The 26,036-nt window shown below is 47.7% G+C and overlaps 1 long non-coding RNA gene across 1 annotated transcript; it reads left to right on the top strand.

The window, feature by feature from the left end:
- Positions 1-4,176: 4,176 nt before the first annotated feature.
- LOC144577444 (uncharacterized) lies at positions 4,177-5,263 on the top strand. The gene is made up of 3 exons (XR_013521390.1): positions 4,177-4,265; positions 4,735-4,832; positions 5,012-5,263. It is a non-coding gene; the product is annotated as an uncharacterized LOC144577444 (long non-coding RNA).
- The last annotated feature ends 20,773 nt before the right edge of the window (positions 5,264-26,036 follow it).

The raw sequence follows: 26,036 nt of genomic DNA, 5'->3' as shown, positions 1-26,036 counted from the left end.
TACAAAAATTCATCTGAGATTTTAAAGACATTAATGCTATGACTTCAGTGGTTGTTCAAGAAGAGATTCACAGAACCATGAGTACCTCCAAAGGATCCTGTATTAATTGAAGTTTTTGGAAATCAAATAACATTAGAAACGCATGGAGGACACGCTCTTTAGACACAGAACTTTTCTTGCTCATTTTTGTACCACCCACCGCTCCTGCTAAGACCTAGCACAATGCCCTGGGTGCACTATGGTTGCACATTAGGTGCTGAATTGAATCCATAGCAAACAACTCGCTCTTAGTCTGGTCTGTAAATGGTGAGGGTTTTTTTTTGTTTGTTTTGGTTTGGTTTTTTTAGATAGGGTCTAAAAAAAATGTAAATGGTGAGGTTTTTTGTTTTTGATAGGGTCTTACGTTGTCACTGAGGCTGGAATGCAGTCACTGTCCAGTCCAGGGAACCCCTAAGATCAGAGCCGATAAAGTGTTGGGAAAGATAAGCACCCAATTGCAAAGCCTGAAAGAGTGCAAACACAGCTCACTGCAGCCTCGACTTCCCAGGCTAAAGCAATCCTCCTGCCTCAGTCCCCCAAGTAGCTGAGACTTCAAGTATGCACCACCACACTTGGCAAATTTTTGTATTTTTTTATAGCCACGGAGTTTTGTCATGTTGCTCAGGCTGGTCTTGAACTCCTGGGCTCAAGTGATCCACCCTCTTCAGCCTCCCAAAGTGTTGGATTACAGGTATGAGCCACCGTACCTGACCTGTTAATTAGAGTTTATTATCAAGATTCCTCTGCCAGCCACTCCTCCGGAGAGAGATGGAACCACTTCTGTGTCTCTCTGCAGAGGATCAAGAGGACCAAGCTCTGCAGGGTGTTGTGTCCAGACTACTCCAGGATGGAGTCAAGAGGGGACAATGGGGAGGTACCCAGAGTGAGATGAAAGCAGAAACTACAGAAAACATTTAGCTTCCAGCGATTGCCTAAAGGAAATTATTCTCTAGTTTCTCTGCAGGTTTCCATTGTTATCTGTGTTTATCTTGACTCCAGGAGCAACTGTGAGCTCCTTGAAGATGGGGCTGTGTCCGTTTTTAACACTAGGCACCTTGAAACCATGCACAACAAATACTTGCTCACTGTCCAGCCCAGGGTACCCTTGAGATCAGAGCCGATAAAGTCTTGGGAAAGATAAGCATCCAAATTGCAAAGCCGGAAAAAGTGAAGTTCTCAGAGGCAGGCAATAGGAAGCAGGATGTTGAGAAGCAGGTGTCTGAGGAAGACCACTGGGTCCTTTCTCTTCTCTCCTAATCTACCTAACAAACTATTGAGCTGAGCCTTGGAGAGCAGCAGTGGTGATAGGAGCAGTGATTACAAGGATTGATTTTCAGCAGGGGCTGAGATGGAGATGGAGGAGACAATGTTCTCAGACTTAATCACTGCTTTTAACTCCCCCAACATAATCTCTAATGGTGCCACTCAGAGTCTCCACCCACAAACTCGCACTGCTCTTCCTACCCAAGCAAATCCTTCCAGCTTCTCAGCAACTCTGTGTCTCAGCTCTATGCCTGCCCGCTTCATTTCCAATGCATCATGTCCTTATTCATTCAGTATCCAGGGAAGAAGGAGTGAGTTTGCTTCTGTATTGTGGATTGTGGATGTTGTTTCTAGAGTTTCCAGTCAACTATCCCAGCAGCAGCTCTTAGATTTAACAGTTCTTAGAGAAGGAACCAGACTCTCCCACAGGTGAAATGTAGCAAGCCAAGGGTTCTGAGTAACAAATGCTTTTTCTTTTTTTTATTTTCTTTTCCTTTTTTTTTTTGAAAAAGAGTTTTGCTCTTTTCACCCAGGGTGGAGTGCAGTGGCACCATCTTGGCTCACCTCAACGTCCGCCTCCCAGGTTCAAGCGATTCTCCTGCCTCTGGAGTAGCTGGGATTACAGACATGCACCACCATGCCCAGCTAATTTTGTAATTTTAGTAGAGACAGGTTTTCTCCATGTTGGTCGGGCTGGTTTTGAACCCCAGACCTCAGGTGATCCACCTGCCTCAGCCTCCCAAAGTGCTGAGATTTCAGGCGTGAGCCACTGCACCCAGCCTGAAAAATGCTTTTGAGATGCCATCAGGCAGGGATGTGGCTTGGAAGCAGGGGCCACCAGGCTGCACCATGTTAGGAAAGGGCTGGAAAAAAGCCAAATGGAACAGAGTGAAAAAACAAGAATCATCAGCAATTAACAAAAAAAAAACAGGGAAGGTAGAAGGTCAAAGGGCACAGAGACTTGTTGCCAGAGAAGTTAGAGACAAGTACAGGAGCTCGTAGGCAATGCTTTTCTCCACCTCGTCCTGACTGCGTTTTCTCCTTTCTCATCACCTTCTCCATAAATCACCTGCAAGTTCTAACCATGTTGGCTGCACCCACTTGAAATTGCAATCTGGCAGCCCTAAGATTGGCATTCAGGGACTGTCTTTGTCACAAAAAGCAGAAATCTTGTTTATTTCTGTAAATTAATTGCTGGCAGAGAGGGTTTTCCATTTTCCACCCAGAACAATAAGCAAAGAAATTGCAGGGTTGGAAAGCACCTAAAGGTTACTGTGGGTTAAGTTGCCAGACTTAGCAGCAAAAACACAGTGTTCTTGGCATCTCTGAATTTAAAGCCACAAAATAGGTCAGGACTGTGTGCTGAGCCCAGTCTGTGAGCATAAGTAGCCCCTGAGCTTTTATCTCTCGGCAGTGAGCAGGGAACACAAACAATCCAAACCGCTCTTCAGGCGACAGATGACAACGTCTGTACCTTGTCTGCAATTTCAGGTGGTGAGTGCCACATTCTAGAGTTAGAGGAGAATGATATGTGGCCACATTTTCATGAAAAGGCTCTGGGATGGGTCACTGTCATAAAGGTTACTGCAGCCTCGGCACTGGGTGCTGTCCTGCCATCTTCTAGACCCCAAACCTGACCTGGTTCTCTTCCTACAAATGAGGCTGTAGTTGGTCTGCTGCCCATACTAGCCTCACCACGGGGAGCCAGTGAGTATGGCCCCTTTGGGAAGGATGACCCCCAAGGGCCTTGACAGGACACACAGCCACACACTTCACACTGCAGAGATACCAATCCTTTCATAGTCTAAAAGGTGCCCATGCAAAGACAAAATACCAGTGAGGTTGTTTGCGGGTTTCCTGGAGGGGAGGAGATAGACAATTATTCAAAGGCTATTTACTTGATTTAGCAGAGAGAACAGGGCGGACGTTGAGGGTGGTGGGTGAGGTGATGGTTTGGAAGCAGGAGGAGGTAGAAAGCTGACTAACTGCAGAAAGGCCATGTCCTGCAGTGCTGGTGTGTGGGGTGGTGGGGTCAGTGGGAAGTGAGCAGCCCGTGCAAGTCCTCGATGAGGACTCAGGCATGCTGTGGGATGCACACCTGAGCACACAGCGGCAGGTTTCCAAGTAGGGTGATCATGATCCCACCGCAGAGTGTGGAGGAAGAGCTGGGCCTGACATGCTGCAGCACAGGGTCCGCACAGGAACTTTTGCCTTATTGGGAGTTCAGTGCCAGAGGGTGGCCAGGATAAAGGTGGAGGAAAAAAAAGGAGTGGGAGGAGAATATCCCCAAGAAGGAAGGTAGGGAGGTGGAGGGAAGGTCAAAGGAAGGAGAGACAGAGGCCCTGCCCGTCCCAGGCATGAGTCAAGAGCAAAAGACCAGAGCAGGAAGCAGGGCTCAAAATTAGCAGGGAGTTGGCCCGGCGTGGTGGCTCATGCCTGTAATCTCAGCACTTTGGGAGGCCGAGGCGGGCAGATTACCTGAGGTCAGGAGTTTGAGACCAGCCTGACCAACATGGAGAAACCCTGTCTCTGCTAAAAATACAAAATAAGCCACCATGGTGGCGCATGCCTGTAATCCAAGCTACTCGGGAGGCTGAGGCAGGAGAATCGCTCGAACATGGGAGGCGGCGAAGGTTGTGGTGAGCCAAGATTGCGCCATTGCACTCCAGCCTGGGTGACAAGAGCAAAACTCTGTATATAAAAAAAAAATAAAGTAGAGAACTGGGCGCTAGACCCCAGCCTTCTGGCCATGAGTAGTACCTGTGAAGCAGTTCTACTATTTCAAATGAAAAACCTTCACATCTGTCATCAGATTGGATTAGAACATCTTTGTGATGGAGGCAGAGTCAAGGGTTGGCTCTTTGTGATGGAAGCAGAGTCTCCATCTAACAAGGAAGGGAATGGAGGCACATGGAGCTAAAGTGACTTGCCCAAGGCCCAGTCACATCCCATTCCTTTCACAGGTCAGGCCAAGAGAAAGAACAAGGAGTTTGGTGGGCCCGGCTTCCCTCTCCACATTGGGCCTTCCTGACTTGCCAATGGCCTCTTTCCCTTGGCTCCATAGATCTGCACTCTGAGCTGGCATCCAGATCCCCAGGATGCTAGGCCACTAGATCTCCCCGACCTTGGGACTTCAAAGGCCCTGCTGTGCTGTGGGGTCCTGCCACCTTAGGATGGACAGGGGATGGGTGGATCCGACTCCACTTCCCTCTCCTGGCACTTTCCTCTAAACTGTGTCTGCCTGGAGTCTCCTCTCGAGCTCCACGTCAGTTCCGCTCACCTCCCCGCTGGGCCTGGCTGGGTGTTTGGGCCACACCCGCCATCAGCCCCTTTCAATCCATGCTCCTATTGCCCTGCCAGGGCTTTCCCCAGCCCCTCCTCATCCTTTCTTGAGCCCTTCACTTTTTCTTACTGGAAAAAATTATTGACTAGATGGGAGCCTGCCAGTGTTTTATTGCTCAGATAAGGGATTTTCATATCAGTCTTGATGAGAAACAGTTGAGGACTAGTCTTGCCACCTCCTGCAAAAGGTAATTTCATTTGGCCAAGTCTGAATGCACTTGGGAAACTGAGCTGCTCTGGGGGTGGAGGGAAATTAACAACTTTATAATGTGAGCCACCTGCCCACTCACCTGCGGCTGGAAAGATACTGAGCTTCTGCCAGGTAGGATGTGGGAGCACAGCTGACTTGGACATTGCCCCTTCTCAGCCCTTGTTTTAGGACCTGACTCCTCACTCTACCCACAGCCAGGACCCTTATACTGTAGAGGACAGGGTGGACAACACTCAAGCTTCTAAAAGGAAATAACAGGTTGGGGACAGTGGCTCACACCTGTAATCCCAGCACTTGTGGGGGCTGAGGTGGGAGGATCACTCGAGCCAAGAACTTCAAGACCAGACTGGGAAATATAGCAAGACTCCATCTCTACTAAAATTTTAAATTAAAAAAAAATTTTAAGGAAATAACAGGGTGACCCATTAATGAGAAAAATTGAGAAAACTGCATTTACACAGTATCCCACCTCTCCACTCAAAGCCGGTAACCTGGAAACATTCTGCAGTCAACATGGCCCAGGAAATCCCCTCTTATGAAGTGTGAGGGGTTTCTGAGGGAGAGGAGCGAAGGGTAAAATCCAGGGGTCTTCATTATTCCTGTCTCCAGGAAAATTTGTTAATTCTTGCGTCGCCCCTGGAGCCGTCCATAGCAACCCAAACATTTCCAATGTGTGATGGAACAATGGCTTCCAAGGGGCTCCAGAAGTCAGAAAAAACCTTTAAGATTGTTTTGTCCAGTGGTTAGCACACTCTTTAGCCTCTTGTCTAACAGACTTGTTTCCAGAAAGCTCAATGTTCAGGATAGACACCGGCGAGCAGCTCTGATGGAAACAGGAGGACAGCCCTGTGGAGCCATCACTTTCCTTCCTCCCAGCTCAAGGCCAGCAAGCAGCCCCTTGTTTATGAACATGGAGGGTAGAGAGGAGATGTAGTGGTGGAGGTGGTGGTGATGGCCCATGGAGGCAGCCTGAAAACCACTTATCTAGTCCTCTCTTACAAATGAAGAAACTGAGGCCAGGAGGGGAAGTCATTTGCCTAATATCATGCAGAGTTCCTTCAGGGTCCATGCCTTGGTCAATGGACCAATTGGCTCTGTTCTCATTCTTTCCCAGGGGCCACTGCTCCATCCATGCATTGATGCATCCATTTATCCATCCATCCATCCATCCATCCATCCATCCATCCCTCCCTCCCTCCCTCCATCCCTCCATCCATCCATCCATCCATACATAGATACATACATACATACATACATACATACATCCACCCACCAACCAGTATCAGTGGAGCTCTGTGCTTTCCATTGCACTGGCCACAGATGATTCTGTGATTATGACATGAGCCCTGCTCCTTGCAGTCAATGCCACCTTCTCAGCAAACCTGGTATCTGCAAATTTTTCCCACCCCCAGCACAAGCCCCCACCCTGCCTGTCACTCAGGCTCCCAGCAGCCAGAGCTAAAGATAGAATTGAGGGCAGCGTTTTAAGTCAGCAGCGCACAGACCTGGCTGGCCGAGTGGGGAGAGAGGGAGCTAAGCTGAGTTAGGAGACCTCCTCAAAGCAGTCAGGCTGCCTTTCTCTGATAATGGACTATTCCCATGAGACTGGCAGTAGCTGCTGCTGGCCTTCCTCCTGTGGAGAGAGATCCTTGGACCAGCCTGATGGAGCTTGGTCTGACAGCTCACTCCAAGCCCAGCCTTCCCTGGCTCGTAGATGGATTTGTGCTGGCTTTTTCTCCTCTGTACCCACTGCTCTGCTAACCCCCGGGCTTTGATTATTCCCAAAGCCAGCAAAGACCCCACTTCTACGGATCCGTTCTGCCCTTATGCTGATGTTCATGGGTTAGGGTGAGAGCCAGGGGAAGCTAAAAGATGAGGCCCAGGATTGTGGAGGTCAGGCCCTCCCCTGGGAGTCCTGGGGCTTATACCTGGGGGATTCTGATGGCTGTCAGAACCTGGATGTTGCCTTCAGGACTTTATGGAGGATGGGGTCACCCATCACCCACCCACCTATCTGATTTTCTCCTCCTTTCTCTGGGATACTCCTATCTCTCTGCTGCTCCCTGCTGTGTGCCAACTGATGTTCACAAGCATCACACTCTCATGGCATGGAAGTGAGAGGTGTGGGGGAGGAGAAACACCTGGATCTGTGCTGACTCCTGCCCAGAGTTCTCCACTCTCCAGGCCTGGAGGGGCCGTTGGAAGAAAAGTGGGAGGAGAGGTAGGATGAGCCGACTTGAGCCGCTCACTTAGAAACGTGCAACAGGTATGAAAGCTGCTTCCTTTCATGCCTGGGCCTACCTGAAATCTGAATCAAGTGGGTCTGAAGGTGGATCAGAGGTCCCCAGGAAGACAGGCTGCCCCAGGATTTAGCCCAAGTGATGAGATGTGTGCTGACCACTCTAGGGGCTCCACTCAGCACTTCAGCAGCACCACTACTGCACCAAATGAAGTAACAGAGACAGATGTCACCCGAAGCCCTCCAGATGGGTGGTGGGCCCATGTCGGCCATGCTTTCTGACTCACAGGGTTTGGGGAGAGTGTCCAGGGAGGAGCAGGCTGGAGTGCCAGTGGAGGCAGGTCTGCCTGTCATTCACCCTCTTCCCCACGCGTGGACGATCCCTCTAAGAACCTGCTTTCCAGGTACAGAAATAGTATGGAAGGGTGGGGTGCGGAGGCTGGGGCTGCCACATGCTGCTTTGCCATGGGCATTCTGGGTAAGAATAATAATGAGGCTATTAATAACTTCTTACCTCTGTATAAGTCTTAAAGACCTCTCTCAAGATGTGTCTCACCGCCTGCACACCCATGATCTCATTCCATTTTCAAGACAACTTTGTACATCTGTGGGACCATGGCCCCTATTTGGTAGTAGAGGACACCGAGGCACAGGGAGGGGATTGTTACATGCTAATCAGGCCATACTGCTAATAAGTGGCTGAGCAGGTACTGGAGCCCAGATTTCCGGGGGTCATCTCTTCGGTCATCCCATTGCAATGTGTAGTTCCAGAAAGCCAGAGTTTTCTGCTGGGTTATTTTGAAGCTACCTCTGGGAACAAAGTAGTACAGAGCCTCCCAGGCCAATGCATTTGTTCCCAGGTCAGTCAAGAGCCGTTTACCCAGCACTTCCATAATCTATACCCTGTGCCAGACCTCACACAGCCATCAACAAAACATAGTTCTTGCCATCAAAGAGCTCATGGTTTGGTGAGAAGAGACTGAAATCCTTAGATCATCTCAATACCATAGGATTCATGTAGGGACCAAGGTAGCACAGGGTGTTGTGGGAGTACACAGGAGGATCCCTAAGCCAGCATGGAAGCATCAGAGAGGGTTTCCCGAAGGAGGTGATGTACCAACCAGTTCCTTAACCAAGGTATTCTCTCTGATTGTGCCACTCTTCTAAATATCAGCCTACACCAGGCTGGGCACGGTGGCTCATGCCTGTAATCCCAGCACTTTGGGAGGCCAAGGCGGGTGGATCACCTGAGGTCAGGAGTTCGAGACCAGCCTGGCCAACATGGAGAAACTCCATCTCTACTAAAAAATACAAAATAAGCTGGGTGTGGTGGTGTGAGCCTGGGATCCCAGCTACTCAGGAGGCTGAGGCAGGAGGATCACTTGAACCCTGGAAGGCAGAGTACAGTGAGCCGAGATCATGCCATTATACTCCAGCCTAGGCAACAAGAGTGAAACTCCGTCACAGAAAAACAAACAAAAAAACCCAACATACACCCTTTCTCCTTACCCACAACCCTACCCTCTGGCTTCTTTCAGGTCAGGTATAACCAAGCAGCAGTAGCTAGAAGCCAGAACAAACCCATCCTGCAGCCCAGGGCTTGCCCCCATCAGACCCCATGGCTGGAAATGGACAAAGGATTGGACTCTGAGCCCAGCTCTACCTCAGACTTGCTGCTCATGCAGCAGTGTAGATTCCGGGGGTTGGTGAGTTACCTGATTCACCAGCCTACCCTTAGTTCAGTCTGCTCAGCAATCATCTCAGATGTGCAAAAACCTAGCCTACTTTTTAAAGTAGGCTGATCAGATTGCACGTTGCTCTAGCTAATTCCCGGCATTTAATGTTCTTCCCTAACCTGGATCTGTCATTTCTGTCATGACTAAAACTTAACCTTTTTCTATTTGGTCTTTAGAGGAGACAGGGCAGTCGGTCATATTTCTCAAGGCAAAGGGCCTCCTTAGGCTTGAAAGCCATAATCAAATCGCCCCTTAGGCTTCTCCATCTGAGGTTGATGGATCTCAGTTGCTTTCCTGGTTAATTACAGCTGTATCCTTTCTTCCTCTTAAGGCCTCTGCCCTTATCCTTTAGCTGAGGAATCCAAGACTGGACAAAGAGTAGCCCCAAAGTGCCCATCTGACCTGACGACAGTGGGAAAAGGATAGGAACCATGGGACAATCTATGGGGTTGGCATGGAGAATCTGGTGTGCAGGAGTGGCAGGAGACAGTTAGCAGAGGTCAGATCATGCCAGCTTCATCCACCCGAGGCAAAAAAGGGACACTCTGTGGAATCCTGAGCTGCTCCACCCCTTCAGGGATGGACAGATGTAAAGAGAAGAAGCTTGTGACTACCCTCCAACCCCTCAGGGATGGACAGATAGTAAAGAGAAGCTTGTGACTATAGCTGTGGAGGGGCAAAAAGCAAAGGAACTCCAGGAGCCCGTAAGGGAGAAGTGTTTGGCTAGGGCGGGAGTGCCGAAAGTGGAGCATCACAGGGAAGCCACATGCGATAAGGACTGAGAAGTGGCCATTGGATTTCAAAACAAGGAAGTCATTGGAGACCCAGGGAGAGCAGCCTGAGTGAAGGGGTGAGAGCAAAATGTGGAGGCAGGCAATGTGCATGACTCTCTCAAGAAGTCTGGCTGTGAAGGAAGACATGGTTACCAGCCTCCAAATGCCCCCCCCCGTGATCCAACATCTTGGTATCCTCAGCCTTGTTTGTTCCCTCCCACATCGTATTGGAGTTGGTCTGTGTGCCCAGTAGGACACAGCAGAAGGGATGGACTGTCACTCCCAAGATTCAAGTACAGTAGCTCCTTGACTCATGAGGGGGTTACATCCCAATTAACCCATCATAAGGGGAAAATACCATAAGTCAAAAATGCATTTACGTTGGGCATAATGGCTCACACCTGTAATCGAAGCACTTTGGGAGGCTGAGGTGGGAGGATTGCTTGAGTTCAGGAGTTTGAGACTAGCCTGGGCAACACAGTAAGACCCTGTCTCTATTAAAAAAATGCAAAAATTAGCCAAGCATGGTGGCACACATCTATGGTCCCAAGTAATCCCAACTACTTGGGAAGCTGAGGCAGGAGTTCGAGGATACAGTGAGCCACGATCATGCCACTGCACTCCATCCAGCCTGAGCATTTAACAAACCTAATTTACCAAACAACATAGTTTAGCCTAGCCTACTTTTTTTTTGAAATGGAATCTTACTCTGTCATTCAGGCTGGAATGCAGTGGCGTGATCATGGCTCACTGCAACCTCCACCTCCTGAGTTCAAGTGATTCTCCTGCCCCAGCCTCCCAAGTAGCTGGGACTGCAGAAATGCACCACCACGCCTTATTTTTGTATTTTAGTAGAGACAGCATTTCACTATGTTGGCCAGGCTGGTCTCAAACTCCTGACCTCAAGTGATCCACCCACCTCAGCCTCCCAAAGTGCTGGAATTAAAGGAGTGAGCCACTGTACCTGGTGGCTACTAACCTGCTTTAAGCATGCTCAGTACACTTATGTTAGCCTCCAGTTGGACAAAATCATCCTGTAACACGCCACACCACAGACTACTGGTTGTTTTTTGTTTTGTTTTGTTTTTGAGACAGTGTTGTTCTGTCACCCAGGCTGGAGAGCAGTGGTGCAAACTTGGCTCACTGCAACCTCCACCTCCCAGGTTCAAGCAATTCTAGGGCCTCAGCCACCTGAGTAGCTGGGATTACAGGTGTGTGCCACCACACCTGGATAATTTTTGTATTTTTAGTAGAGACAGGGTTTTTCCATGTTGCTCAGGCAGGTCTCAAACTCCCGGCCTCAAGTGATCCACCAGCCTGAGCCTCCCAGAGTGCTGGGCTTACAGGTGTGAGCCACTGTGCCTGGCCAAGTATTGGCTGTTTACCTTTGTGCTTCCATGCTGACTGGGAGCTGGCACTTACTACCACTGCCCAGCATCACAAGGGAGTATTATACTGAATTGCCAGCCTAGGAAAAGATCAAAATTCAAAATATGATTTCTACTTAATGTATAGTATTTTTTCACCATTGTATAGTTGAAAAATCTTAAGTGGAACCATGGTAAGTCAGGGATCATCTGTGTAAAATACATCGTAGCTTCCATTTTAGCCTCATTTGGTCTGATTCATCACTCTGGAGGAAGCTTGCTGCATGTGATAAGGCCCAGGTGGCGAGGAATTTAGGCTTCCTGCCAATAGGCATGACAGTGAACCGCGTTGGAAACAGATCTTCCAGCCCCAGTCAAACCTTCAGGAAACTGCAGCCCCATCTTGACTGCAGGCTCATGAAGAGACCTGAGCCATCTTGCCTAGCTACTCCCTGATACCTGACTCTCAGAATTTTTTTTTTTTTATCTTTTGAGACCTGGTCTCACCCTGTTACCCAGGCTGGAGCGCAGTGATGTCACTATGGCTCACTGCAGCCTTGATCTTCCAGGCTCAAGCAATCCTCCTGTCTCAGCCTTCCAAGTAGCTAGGACTGTAGGCATGTGCCACCAAGACCAGCTACATTTTTTTGTATTTTTTGTTGAGATACGGTTTCGCCACGTTGCCCAGGCTGGCCTTGAACTCCTGAGCTCAAGCGATCTTGCCCACTTGAGCCTCCCAAAGTGCTGAGCTTACAGGTGTGAGCCCCTCCACCAGGCCTTGTTTATTGTTTTATGTTTGTTGTTTTAAGCTGCTAAATTTTGGGGTAATTTGTTACACAAGCAATAGAGAATGAAGGTAGGGAGACTGAGATAAGGATGTGAGGACCAGGGAGAGGATTTTTGTTTTGTTTTTAAAGAGTGAATCTCAAACATGTTTAAATGCTAATGACAAGAAGCCAGTAGAGAGGGGAAAGTGGAAAATTAGAGAGAAGGGCATGGAAAATCAATTGAATGAGGTTTTCGGGCAGGTGGAAAGGGAAAGGGCCTAATGTAAGGCGTTAGCCTGAGTTTCTAAGAGGGACACCTGGATCCTCTCCCACTGTGACCAGAGAGCAAAGGAAGAAAGGACAAAACCTGTTTGGTGACAGGATGCTGATGGAATTTCTGCCAAATGTCTTATTTTCTCATGATATTATCTGCTGAGAATGTGGAGGGAGATGTTGGGGAAGGTGCTATCTTGAAAAAAGTGGAGAAAGTCTGAAAGAGCTGATGTTGAGCTCTAGAAAGAGAGAGCTAAGGAAAGAGAAGAAAACTCTCGGCCATATGAAAACTTGGCATGATGAAGGCCATGACTGTCTAGTCCCCTCAGTCTGGGCAGCTGTGTGATTTTTCTCCAGTGGTGCCCAGAATGCTAGATATGGGTGCAGAAAAAGGCGAATAATTGAATTACCTTTGAGCTGGGGCTCTGCCAAAGGGGAATCATGAAAACACAAGGGGGCCACGGAGATGAGGCTCTTCAAATAAGAGTGATTAGAAGAGGCCAGGTGCAGCGGCTCACGCCGGTAATCCCAGCACTTTGGGATACTGAGGCGAGTAGATCACTTTGAGCTCAGGAATTCAAGATGAGCCTGGCCAACATGGTAAAACCCTGTGTCTAACAAAAGTACAAAAAGTAGCTGGGCATTGGTAGCTGGCCCTTGTAATCCAAGCTACAGCTATTAATACATGGGAGGCTAAGGTGGGAGAATCGCTTGAACCCAGGGGGCGGAGGTTGCAGTGAGCCGAGACCACACCACTGCACTCCAGCTTGGGTGACAAAGCAAGACCTGGTCTCAAAAAAAAAAAAAAAGAATGGAACGTGGATCCAGGATGGAAGGGAAAATAGGAAGGGCTAATACAAGGAGACAAGAAAAAGCCAGTGGTCTCTCGGTGGACCAGCACTGTCTCAAGGAAGTCGTAGTTTGATAGGCTGGGGAAGAGCACGAAGCGCGTGGGGTTGTAGCCCACCTGCAGAAAATTTGGATCTAACATTCCAGAGGTGGGGCAGCTCTGAAATGACCAGGTTCAGGGGGTGGCTGTGGAATGGAGACCTACAGTAGAGTGACCAAGCTATTAGGAGGGTGGTCCCTATGGATGTGACATCATCCCAGATGATTATGACATTTAACTTTGCAGCTATTAACAAGCAGAGTGAGGTCTTCTGTGAGCAAGTGGATCCATGACAGCACCAGGAAGAGCAGAGTGTAGAGTAGGTGGCAGAAGCCCCGCTGGAGCTTCCATGAGACAGTGAGGCAGGGCAGGGCTTAATGGCTTATGGATCCGGAGGCTGCCATCTGCTTCCTGAGTTTAAAGCCTGAGAAGAAAACCTCAGCTTCCACCTGAGAAGGCACCAAGGGAAGCCTTGTCCTTCTGGGAGAGCCAGACCATCAGGCCACAGAGACGAGGGGGAGGAAGAGCAGGAGGTCCCCAGAGGTCCAGGGGAAATTTCGAATGGATGGGAAGCCACGAAAGGAGGGAAGGGGAATCCTAGAAGAATCTGAGAGGAGAGCAGAAGCCTGGCTGGCAGAAGGGGCTACTTACTTCTTGAGGACAGTAGATTTGGCTGGCTTCAATTTTTAAAGAACTTCATCTGGGTAATGAGTTACTGAGGCCTCTCTGAAGGGGTCAAAAGCAGCCCTGGACCACGTGCACAGGCTGGCGCCACGACTCAGCCTGGGTTGGAATTAGCAGTGGCCTCTGGTGGCTGGTGGTGGGGATGGGGGGCTGATGAGTGGGGGGAGGGTTTGGCCAATTGATGTAGAGTTAGCTGAGGCCTGGATGGCTGCAGCCCTGGAAGGGGCTGCAGGTTTCCCCACGGGCTCCTGGACCAGAGTCTGGCCCTGTGTCCTGAAGATGCAGGGTACCAAGCATGGTTTGGGAAGTGAGCTGTTTGGCCTGAGCTTAGCAGCAAGTAAGAACAAGTCCTCAGAAGCTCAGTCACATGATTATTGAGGCCTGTTTGGTTTGGTTTTGAGACAGGGGCTCATGCTGTCGCCCAGGCTGGAGTGCAGTGGAACAGTCTGGGATCTCCCAGCAGTCTCAAGGGGTCCTCAGACTCCCAAGTAGCTGGGACCATAGGCTCACACCACCACGCTCAGCTAATATCTTGTATGTTTTATAGAGATGGGGTTTTTCCATGTTGCCTAGGGTGGTCTCGAACTCCTGGTCCCAAGCGATCCGCCCACCTCGGCCTCTCAAAGTGCTGGGATTACAGGCATGAGCCACTGCTCCCCAGCCACCTGTTTTTATGCATTCCCGTTTCCTGCTGGTTTCTGAGGCATAGCCATCTTGCCAACACAATGACCCAGGGACTTTCCCCACCTGCCCTCTCCCCTCCATAGATAGAGACAGTGCTACTTGCTCCCCGCAGTCTGCTGGCCGCATGCTGCTGCTCTCACAGCTCCAAGCTCTCCGCTCTAGATAACTTCTCCACTTGGCGTCTCACCCAGTCCTCCAAGATGCTGCATGGGTCCTGCCACAGGCTCTCACACGCATTGTCCACATCCCCGACACCATCACATGAAACAGACACACTTCCTTGTCCACTGCAGAGGGTGGACAGCAAGGAGTTCCAGAGGGTGCAGGGAAAAGTGGAGAAAGCAGACAGAGTTCCCCAGACCCAGGGCTTGTTCTTCTTACCCACGGAATGGAGCTAATCACCTCTGCCTGATTCCTTCACAGCAGTCATGCCAAGATGTGTATAAAACGTTCTCTGACAAAACTGTTCAAAAGTGCCCATTTAATTATTTTCTAGGTACAAAGAAATATTTTCTGGGCAATGCTATAATAGCTCTCTGGATGTGTCTGTAATAACTAGCATTTGCACAGCACTTTTTTTTTTTTTTAAGATGGAATTTTGCTCTTGTTGCCCGGGCTGGAGTGCAATGGCATGATCTCGGCTCACTGCAACCTCTACCTCCCAGGTTCAGGCAACTCTCCTGCCCCAGCCTCCCAAGTAGCTGGGATTACAGGCACCTGCCACCACACCCAGATAATTTTTTATCTTTTTAGTAGAGACAGGGTTTCACCATGTTGGCCAGGCTGGTTTTAAACTCCTGACCTCAGGTGATCCACCCACCTCCGCCTCCCAAAATGCTGGGATTACAGACCAAAGTGCTAGGATTATAGGCGTGAGCTACCGTGCCCTACCTGCACAGCACTTTCTAACCTGCAAAGCACATTCACAAACTTGCTTAGGGGCAATCCTATTTGAAAGGGCCTAGCATTGAGTCTGACATACAGAATAGACTCAGTAAATGATAGTTATGATTTTCTTAGTCCTCACAGCTCCATATTACAAATGAAAAAAACTGACGTTTAAAGGGGTTAATAGACCTACCCAAGTTTCTCTCAGAAATTGTTCCAAGCCGAGCACAGTGACTCCCCTGTAATCCCAGCGCTTTGGGAGGTCGAGGCAGGAAGATCGCTTGAGCCCAGGAGTTTGAGAGCAACTTGGGCAACATAGTGAGACCTCAACTCTACAAAAAACAAAAAAAATTAGCTAGGCATGGTGGCGCGTGGCTGTAGTCCCAGCTACTCAGAGGCTGGGGTGCAAGGATCACTTGAGCCCACGAGTTTGAGGCTGTAGTAAGTTGTGATCAAACCTCTGCAGCTTCAAAACTGAAGGCTTTTGACTCCAAATCTCCAGCCCTTTAAATTACATCACCTGCTTCTGCGGGAAACACCAGACCCCTTCTCAATGATCCTAATAAGCTTTGGAGAGAGGCAAGAGTCCCCTGGGGAGGGGAAATGGAGCATATGGCTTTGGGCTTCTTTGCTGCCCTCCTTCTATAGGACAATCCTGAGAAGCAACCTACAGAAATCCCTAGTCCAGGAACAAGTGGAGGAAAAGGGAGTAGAAAGCAGGGAGAGGAAGAAAATAAACAACCAAGCTGAAGACAGCCAGAGAAAGTAAATGTGACCAGTGAGGCAGAGAGCTGATGGATGGCAGCGTCTCTGGAGGAGGAAATGTGGCCCCAGAGGACAGAGGGAGGGTGCAGGAGGCCCAGGGATGGGGGCTGGGAGAGTGGTTCTTGGTGAATCAGGCGTGCAAGGAGCTGTTGTTTCTCCTTGGTGCAGGATATTGATGGCTTATTGACCCAAAGCATGGGAGAGGGAGCCTGCTGGGGGAGAGGGAGTTCAGCCCAGGGCTGGCTGGGGGAGTAGGGAGGCAGGGGCTGCGGGAATGGGTGGGAAAGGAGGCCAGGGAGCAGGGATCCATGTGAGGGACGGAGAGGAATGGAGGAAGCAGGTAGGGTGACTCCTTGTGGAGCAGGAGAGGGCATTGACCTAGCACCTGGCCTGGTTTTCTGAGGTTGCCTGGGGTCACTTGGGTGCTAGAAACCACTAGCTACTCTGCCCAGCCTTCCCAGTTGTCAAATCTCTTTGAAGACCTTGGACATGCTGGCCCCAGATGCTTAGCATTCATCGGATAACACTCAGACGGTTGCGACAAAATTAGCCAATTTCCAAAACCCATTAAATACTCCTCCTGATAGCATCTCTCTCAGGGCCATTTTCAAAAGCATGAACTGCCTGGGAAGGCTTCACCGTGACTAGTTCTAGGCTGCCTTCTCCCTCCCATGTAGCCTGATTCCACGAACTGAGTGACTTCCCTCCATGGCTCCTGTGTGGGGGCACAGCTCTTGCTTCTAGAATCCTGCTGCTGAGACCCAAGGTGGCCCTCCTAGGAAGTCCTATTGCATACACCCAGCCCTGACTGATGGACAACACACCAGGCTCCTAGACTGTGGTTTCCAGCTCCAACTTGGCAGGAAAGTGGCTGCATGACCCTCAACCCCAAGCTCCGGTGACCCCTCTTATAAGATGGAAATAAAATGAATTTATATCTCATTGGGAAAAGGAAATGAAAATTTAAAAGTCAGAGAATTGAAAAGGATCTTTATTTTATGTATTTTCTTTTTTAGATGGAGTTTCACTCTTGTTGCCAGACCAGAGTGCAATGGCACAATCTCGGCTCACTGCAACCTCCACCTCCTAGGTTCAAGTGATTCTCCTGCCTTAGCTTCCCGAGTAGCTGGAATTACAGGTGCCCACCACTATGCCCAGCTAATTTTTTGTATTTTTAATAAAGACGGGTTTCACCATTTTGGCCAGCCTCCCAAGTAGCTGAGATTACAGGCATGCACCACCACACCTGGTAAATTTTTTTGTATTTAGTAGAGATGGGGTTTCACCATGTTAGTTAGGCTAGTGTCAAACTCCTGACCTCAGGTGATCCACCTGCCTACTCTGACCTCAGGTGATCCACCTGCCTCAGCCTCCCAAAGTGCTGGGATTACAGGCATGCGCCATTGTGCCCATCAAAGGATCTTTAATATGACCTACCTACCTCCTTCACTTTTTATGTAAGAAAACCAACACCCGGAGAGGGGATGAGACCTTCTGATGGCACGCAGCTGCTGGCAGCAAGGGCAAGTCAAGAAACCAAGCCCTCACTCTTTCCTTGGCTCAGTCTTGTAAAGAGAGCTGGGTGATATAACCATTAGACTCCTAGAGAGAGCATTGGATTTGGAGTCTGAAGGACAAATCCTGACCTTAATACCTGGATAACCCTGGGCAAGTTACTTAACCTGTTTGCCTTGGCTTCCACATCTATCTAAGGGAGACAACAGTGCCTCTCATATGAGGCGTTGTAATCAGATTAGAAAATGGCATCTTGCTGGCTAATGCCCTTTTCAGCCTTAGCCAACCTGCACCCAGGTAAATTAAAAGAAAAAAAAAAGGCCAGGTGCGGTGGCTCACGCCTGTAATCCCAGAACTTCGGGAGGCCAAGGCGGGCGGATCACAAGGTCAAAAGATCAAAACCATCCTGGCCAACATGGTGAAACCCCATCTCTTAAAAAAAAGATTACATCTTGCCTGGTACATAATAGGTATTAATAATTGTAGGGGCCGGGCACAGTGGCTCACGCCTATAATCCCAATACTTTGAGAGGCTGGGGCAGGTGGATCAGTTGAGGACAGGAACTCAAGACCAGCCTGACCAACAGGCCGAAACTCCATCTCTACAAAAAGTATAAGAATTAGCCAGCATTAATAGTGGCGCACCCCTGTAGTCCCACTACTTGGGAGGCTGAGGCACAAAAATCCCTTGAACCCAGGAAGCAGGGGATGCCGTGAGTCTAGATCACACCACTGCATTCCAGCCTAGGCAGCAGAGGCTGCCGTGAGTCTAGATCACACCACTGCATTCCAGCCTAGGCAGCAGGGCAGCAATACTCCATCTCAAAAAAAAAAAAGATATTTCTTTCCTACTCTAGTCTTGCCCTCCTTCCTCCTTGGTTCTGTAAGAAATTCAGCATTTTATTTGATTAGAAATTCCTTAAGGGAAAGGACTATACTTTATTTGCCTTTGTAATTCCAGTGTCTTGCACATAGCAGGGCCTCAAGAGAAGATTCTGAGATACTGGGAGAGCAGCACAGAGCAGTCTTTTGTCCCCGTGGCAGTTGCCACCGTTTTATCATACAGGATTTTCTCAGGTGGTACAGAGGGAAGACAAGAGGAGACACAGCCTGTTTTGTAGGATGTGAGGCTGTCCCCTGGCCTCAATGGCCTCAGTCCCCGCTCTTCTTGGAGGCTAAATTCCCTGACACTCACAGTTATGGGCAGAGCCCGGATCCTAGCAGGAGATGGATATCTGGGGAGCAAGTGTGGGGCTGGGGGCAGCCAGGGGATCCACTGAAAGGAGTCTCATCTCTCTCTCCGGAGAAAAAGGAACACCATTCAGCCATCAATGCTGGAGGGAAAACAGCACAATTGGAGGGAGGGGCACCCAGAAGTGGGGTCAGAGCTGCAGGTGAAGAAGGTCTTAGGAGTCTGGAAGGGAGAGGATGAGAGCCTGAAGAGTGAGCAGGAAAGCTTAGAAGCCAGGTCAGATTGGGGAAGAAGGGGCAGAGCACAGTGGCTCACACCTATAATCCCAGCACTTTGGGAGGCCAAGGCAGGCAGATCACCTGAGGTTAGGAGTTTGAGACCACGCTGGCCAACATGGTGAAATCTTGTCTCTACTAAAAATACAAAAATTAGCCAGGCATGGTGGTGGGCACCTGTTCCAGCTACTTGGGCGGATGAGGCAGGAGAATCTCTTGAACTCAGGAGGTGAGAATCACTTGAATTTAGGAGGAGGAGGTTGCAGTGAGCCAAGATTGTGCCACTGAACTCTAGCCTGGGCAACAGAGCAAGACTCTGTCTCATAAAAAAGAATGGGGAAGAAAGAAGGGTACTGGCATATTCTGCTCCAGCCAGGCACAGCTCCAGACAAGAGTGGAGCCAGGTGAGGCCTGCGGAACCCAGGGTGGTGCAGGGATGTGAAAGGTGTTCTCAGCCAGGCTGGCCTCCCCTGGTTCCTTCAGGCCCTTCTAGGCAGAGCACAAAAAAATAATGAGAATGGAAAGAGATTTATCTCAAGGAATTCGTTCACACAGCTGTGAAGGCTGCAAGTCTGAAATCTCTAGGACAGGCCTGCCGGCTGGAAACTCTCAGGCAGGAGCTGACACTGCAGTCTCGAGGCAGAATTTCTTCTTTCTCGGGGAAACCTCGGTTTTGCTTTTAAGGCTTTCCAGTAGATTGGATGAGGCACACCCACATTATCAAGAATAATCTCCTTCACTGAAAGGCAACTGTAGACTTACAGTCACAGACAACTGCTAACCACATCTATCAAATATCTTCATGGCAACACCTCAATTAGTGTTTGATTGAGTAACTATAACCTAGCCAGGTTGACACATACACTTAACCCTCACAATGGGGGAATTCGTTTTCCTTTGAATTGATATGTATTTATTTCCTAATTGTGTTAGGAACATTCTAACTGCTTATCAAAACCTTGATTTCACAGCTGTTATTGCCTAAGATGAGGTTAAGTTTTAAAAGTGAGCTAATTTAAAGAAACATATAAAGTAAACAATAGTAGGTAGTACTTGAGAGGACAAAAATCACGAAGGTGATAATACCTCACAACTGAAATTTGGAAAACGGTGAAGATGTTTAACTTCTGTAAAGAACACAGGCTTTAAGATCAGAAAAATCTGAATTTGGACCAGTTCTACCTTTCTCCAAGTGTGCAACCTTGGACAGTCTACTTCATTTATTTCATTAACTTCTGCTGTCTTGATCTTTCTTATTTCCTTCTTTCTTCGTATTTTTTTTATTCAGTTCTTTTTTTGGAGACAGAGCCTTACTCTGTTGTCCAGGTGGCACAATCTCAGTTCACTACAACCTCCGCCTCCCCGGGTTCAAGCAATTCTCCTGCGTCAGCCTCCCAAGTAGCTGGAATTACAGGTATGCACCACTACACCTGGCTAATTTTTTTTTTTTTTTTTTGTAGAGACAGGGTTTCACCATGTTGGCCTGGCTGGTCTCAAACTCCTGATTGCAATGATCTGCCCACCTTGGCTTCCCAAAGTGCTAGGATTACAGGCATGAGCCACTGCGCCCAGCCTGTATTTTTATTTAGTTCTTTTTTTTTCTAACTTCTTTTTTTTAAAAACAGCTTTGTTGGGCCGGGCGTGGTGGCTCAAGCCTGTAATCCCAGCACTTTGGGAGGCCGAGGCAGGCGGATCACGAAGTCAAGAGATTGAGACCATCCTGGTCAACATGGTGAAACCTCGTCTCTACTAAAAATACAAAAACATTAGCTGGGCATGGTGGCACGTGCCTGTAATCCCAGCTACTCAGGAGGCTGAGGCAGGAGAATTGCTTGAACCCAGGAGGCGGAGGTTGTGGTGAGCCGAGATCGCACCATTGCACTCCAGCCTGGGTAACAAGAACGAAACTCTGTCTCAAAAAAAAAAACAGCTTTGTTGAGGTATCATTGATATACAATAAGTTTCATATATTAAGGTGTACAATGTGCTAAGTTTTGACTTATGTATCTAAATACCCATACTATCACCATAATAACAAACACAGTCATCACTCACAAAAATTTCCTCATGCTCCTTTTTAAACTCTCCCTCCTTTTTTTTCCTGTTCTTCACCTTACTCCTCTCCCTGCCCAAACAATGACTACCTAACTGATCTTTTTTTTTTTTTAAATGGAGTCTCACTCTATTGCCCAGGTTGGAGTACAATGGCGCAATCTTGGCTCACTGCAACCTCTGCCTCCTGGGTTCAAGTGATTCTTCTACCTCAGCCTCCCAAGTAGCTGGAATTACAGGCATGTGCCACCACACCCAGCTCATTTTTATATTTTTAGTAGAGATGGGGTTTCTCCATGTTGGTCAGGCTGGTCTTGAACTCCTGAACTCAGGTGATCCACCCGCCTTGGCCTCCCAAAGTGCTGGGATTGCAGTGTGGCTGGCCAACAACTAGTATTTTTTGTGTCACTATAGATTAGTTGCATTTTCTAGGATTTTATAGTAATGGAGTAATACTGTATGCACACTTCTCTGGTCTGGCTCTTGAACTCAGTACAATTATTCTGAAATTCATCCATCTTATGTATATCAGTATTACATTCTATTTTGTTGCTGAGTAGTGTTCCATTCTATGTATATATCATTTTATTCATCTGTTCATCAGTTGAATATTTGGATTGTTTCTAGTTTTTGGCCATGAGAAATAGAGCTGCTTTGAATATTCATGTACAAGTCTTTGTACATTCATGCTTTTCTTTTCCCGTGGGTAAATACTTAGGAGTGGAATGGATAGATTATGTGGCAAGTTTATATTTAACTTTTGAGAAATGAACAAACTGTTTTCCAAAGTGTTTGTGTCAAACAATATTAGTCCATTTTCACACTGCTAATAAAGACATACCCAAGACTGGGCAATTTACAAAAGAAAGAGGTTTAATGAACTTACAGTTCCGCATGGCTGGGGAGGCCTCACAATCGTGGTGGAAGGTAAGGAGGAGCAAGTCACATCCTACATGGACAGCTGCAGGCAAAGAGAGAGCTTGTGCAGGGGAACTCCTCTTTATAAAACCATCAGATCTCATAAGAACTCATGCACTATCATGCAGGAAAGACTCACTCCCCTAATTCAATCATCTCCCACCAGGTTCCTCCCATGACACATGGGAATTGTGGGAGTTACAATTCAAGATGAGATTTGGGTGGGAACACAGCCAAACCACATCAGCCACTTTATATTCCCACAAATAGTGTATGAGGTTTCAGTTCATCAATGTCGTTGCAGCTCACTGCGACCTCCACCTCCCAGGTTCAAACAATTCTCCTGCCTCAGCCTCTCAAGTAGCTGGGATTATAAGCCTGCACCACCACACCCAGCTAATTTTTGTATTTTTATTAGAGATGGGATTTCACCATATTGGCCAATCTGGTCTCAAACTCCTGACCTCAAGTGATCCACCCACCTCAGCCTCCCAAACTGCTACCTCATCTAGCCAATTTTGTAATTTTTTTGAGGCTATGTTCCTAGAAACATGTAAGTTTCCAGTCTTTGCTATTATTGTTTGACTAGTGAATTAAACTTTTTCATTATGTAGAAACTTCCTTTGTCTATGATTTTGCTTATTTTGTACCTTACAGTTGACTTTAACTGTTAGTAATACAGTTGTAACAGATGTTTTTGGTTAGCATCTGCCTAGTGTATGTTTGTTTGTTTGTTTTTGGTATTTTATGGTTTAAAAAAGAAATTTAATAGAGACAGGGTCTGAATATGTTGTGCATGCTGGTCCCAAACTCCTTAGCTCAAGCTATCCTCCTGCCTTGGCCTCCCAAAGTGCTGGAATCACAAGCAGGAGCCACTGTGCCTAGTCACATATTTTATGTTTTTAATATATCTCTTTAAACAACATACGGGCTGGACACAGTGGCTCACACCTAAAATCCCAGCACTTTGGGAGGCCAATGTGGGCAGATCACAAGGTCAGGATTTCGAGACCAGCCTGACCAACATGGTGAAACCCCGTCTCTGCTAAAAATACAAAATTAGCCAGGCGTGGTGGTGCATGCCTGTAATCCAAGCTACCTGGGGGGCGGAGGCGGGAAAATCTCTTGAAGCTTGGAGGTGAAGGTTGCAGTGAACCGAGATTGTGCCATTGCACTCCAGCCTGGGCAACAAGAGAGAGACTTCATCTTTTTTTTTTTTTGAGACGGAGTTTCACTGTTGTTACCCAGACTGGAGTGCAATGGCAATCTCGGCTCACCGCAACCTCTGCCTCCTGGGTTCAAGCAATTCTCCTGCCTCAGCCTCCCGAGTAGCTGGGACTACAGGCGCGCACCACCATGCCCAGCTAATTTTTGTATTTTTAGTAGAGATGGGGTTTCACCTTGTTGACCAGAATGGTCTCCATCTGTTGACCTTGTGATCCACCCGCCTCGGCCTCCCAGAGTGCTGGGATTATAGGCGTGAGCCACCGCACCCAGCTGGAGAGACTTCATCTTAAAAAATTATAATAAAATTAAATTCCTTCAAATAAATACCATTTTATCTGCTTTATTTATTAGTTAAAGCCTCAAATAAATAATTGCTAAATTACACAGGGCTCTAAGAGCTACAGGAGTTGAGAGAGATCTGTGAGTTGAAGTCATTGATGAATACTTCATGAATTATAACTGAAATATGCTCAGAGATTCCCTGGAGGTTTTGATCTTCCTAGGGAAATCATCCCTCCCCACCCCTCACTCGTAACCTAAAAACAATTATTGGCCAGCCTATCCTTCTTTACCCCAAGACCATATGATTCCTGAATAAAGTAGCTTCAAACTCTTCCCTTCTCAGCCATTCTCCAGGTCTCCCTTTCAAGATAGCTTAGTCCATTTTATGGTTCTAGAATGTAAGCCTCATTAGTGCATCATATGGAAGCACTAAAATCAGGTACTCAGGTCTTTCAAAGAATTCATGTTATTTTCTCTAAGTCAAACCCACTCAGTTCCAGTTTCCTCTGGGTAAAGCACCATCCTAAGCATATTATGCACATGATGTTCTTTAAGCCTCTCAAGACTCTCTGGATACTGCCTGGTCTTTCTCTTCTCCTTCACAGCTCTATACTGTGGTCATCTCCTCTCTTCTCACTGTCCCCTTAACCTTGGCATCTGCCCTGTCACTCCTCATCCACAGCTCTCGCTAAGGTCACCAGTGATTTCCGTGTTGTTAAAAGCGCTGAGCGTCTCTCACCTTTTATCATTGTTCCGCATCACTGAGCACTCCCTCTTTCACGAATTACTCTTTCCTTCACTTCTGTGACCCAGCATTTCTTGGCTTGGTTTTAGCTCCCCCTCCCCTTGTCACTTTTTCAGGTTCATTCTTCTCAACCAGTAATTAAATATTGTATTTCCCAGAGGTTGAGACTCAAGCCCTGCCCACTCTTTACCCTGTGCTTAATTCCTGAGGCACCTTGTGCATATGTATAGCGTTGATTACTGTCTGTGCTAATTTTCCCCAAATTTGTATTTCCAGTTCAAACACACAGTCCAGCTGCCTGTTGTACAACTCAACTTGAATGTCTCGGAGGCACCATGTGTCAACAGGTCCAAAGTCACTCAGGCTCGTTCCCCATACCTGCTGCTCCTCTGAGGGGCCCTCTTTTAGCAAATGGCACCATCAGCCATCCAAGTACTCAAACCAGAAACCCAGGCATCCTCCAGGACAATTTCCTCTCTTACAATCTCCCACTCCAACCCATCTAATCTCCTACAAAGTCCTGTCAGTTTTATCTCCTAATCTGTCCACCTCCAACTTCTTCCATTCCTAACCCATTCTAGCTACCATCTTATTTCACCTGAAACATGGTAGTGGCCTCCTAGCTATTGCGCCTAAACTCATTTTACCACCTCTTCCAAAATCTATTGCTAGCTAGAGATCTCTTCTAAAAGCAAATCTGATCATATCAGCCTCCTGCTTCAACCCTCAATGGCCTCCTGCTGATTTTAGAATAAAAACAAAACATGGCCTGGCCCTGTTTATCTCTCCACCCTCGCTTTGTCACGTTTTCTTTTATTCTCTTCCCATCTCACCAGCCTTCTTTCTTATCTTTTACTACAGAACTTTTGTACATCCTGTTCCTCCTTTTATCTAGTTAGCTATCCTCATTCTTCAGTGCCCAAGGCAAGTATCACCTTCCCAGGAAAACCTTAGCCTACCAGGCTCCTCCGAAATAGTTCTGTAAGACCATATTGCCATTTGTGGTAGCTCTTGTCACAGTTACCATCTTAATTTTGTTAATTTTATTTTTTATTTTTTATTTTTTTTTGTGAGACGGAGTTTCACTGTTGTTACCCAGACTGATCTCAGCTCACCGCAACCTCCCCCTCCTGGGTTCAAGCAATTCTTCTGCCTCAGCCTCCCGAGTAGCTGGGATTACAGGCACACACCACCATGCCCAGCTAATTTTTGTATTTTTAGTAGAGACAGGGTTTCACCTTCTTGACCAGGATGGTCTCGATCTCTTGACCTTGTGATCTACCCACCGTGGCCACCCAAAGTGCTGGGATTATAGGCATGAGCTACCGCGCCCGGCCATTGTTAATATTATTATTCAGGTATTGTTTGTTCTCTGCACTAGGCTGTTAGGGTCATTTCGTTTTTTTCATAATTGTGTAACAATGCCTACCATAGTGACTGGCTCATGGTGAACATCCAACAAATATTTGTAGAATGAATAGATTAAAAAAAAAAGTACTATTTTAAAGAAAGGTACTATTATTAACCCCAATGTTACACCATGAGGAAATTAACGCTCAGAGAGGTTAAGTCACGTGCCCAACTAAGAAGTGACTGAGTCAAAATCTGAACCTGCTTTTCTGATCCTAGACCCTGCAATGCTTAAGTATCACTCTGCTTTTCCAAGTGGACCAGGCACCAAAACCAGACCTACCCCCAGCTTTCTAAGGACACCAGTTCCCTGCAGCTACATCTGCATAGTCTTGGAAATTTTTTTTTATAAAGTAGAATCTTGAAAATCAGAACAAAAACTTAGAATCAGCCAGGCACAGTGACTCACACCTGTAATCCCAGCACTTTAGGAGGCTGAGGAGAGAGGATTACTTAAGGCCAGAAGTTCAAGACCAGTCTGAGAAACATACCGAGACCCT

Source organism: Callithrix jacchus, chromosome 8, assembly GCF_049354715.1.
Source record: "Callithrix jacchus isolate 240 chromosome 8, calJac240_pri, whole genome shotgun sequence".
Classification (NCBI taxonomy): Eukaryota; Metazoa; Chordata; class Mammalia; order Primates; family Cebidae; genus Callithrix; species Callithrix jacchus.
Note: the sequence above shows the minus strand (reverse complement) of the source record. Positions and strands in the feature narration are given on the sequence as shown.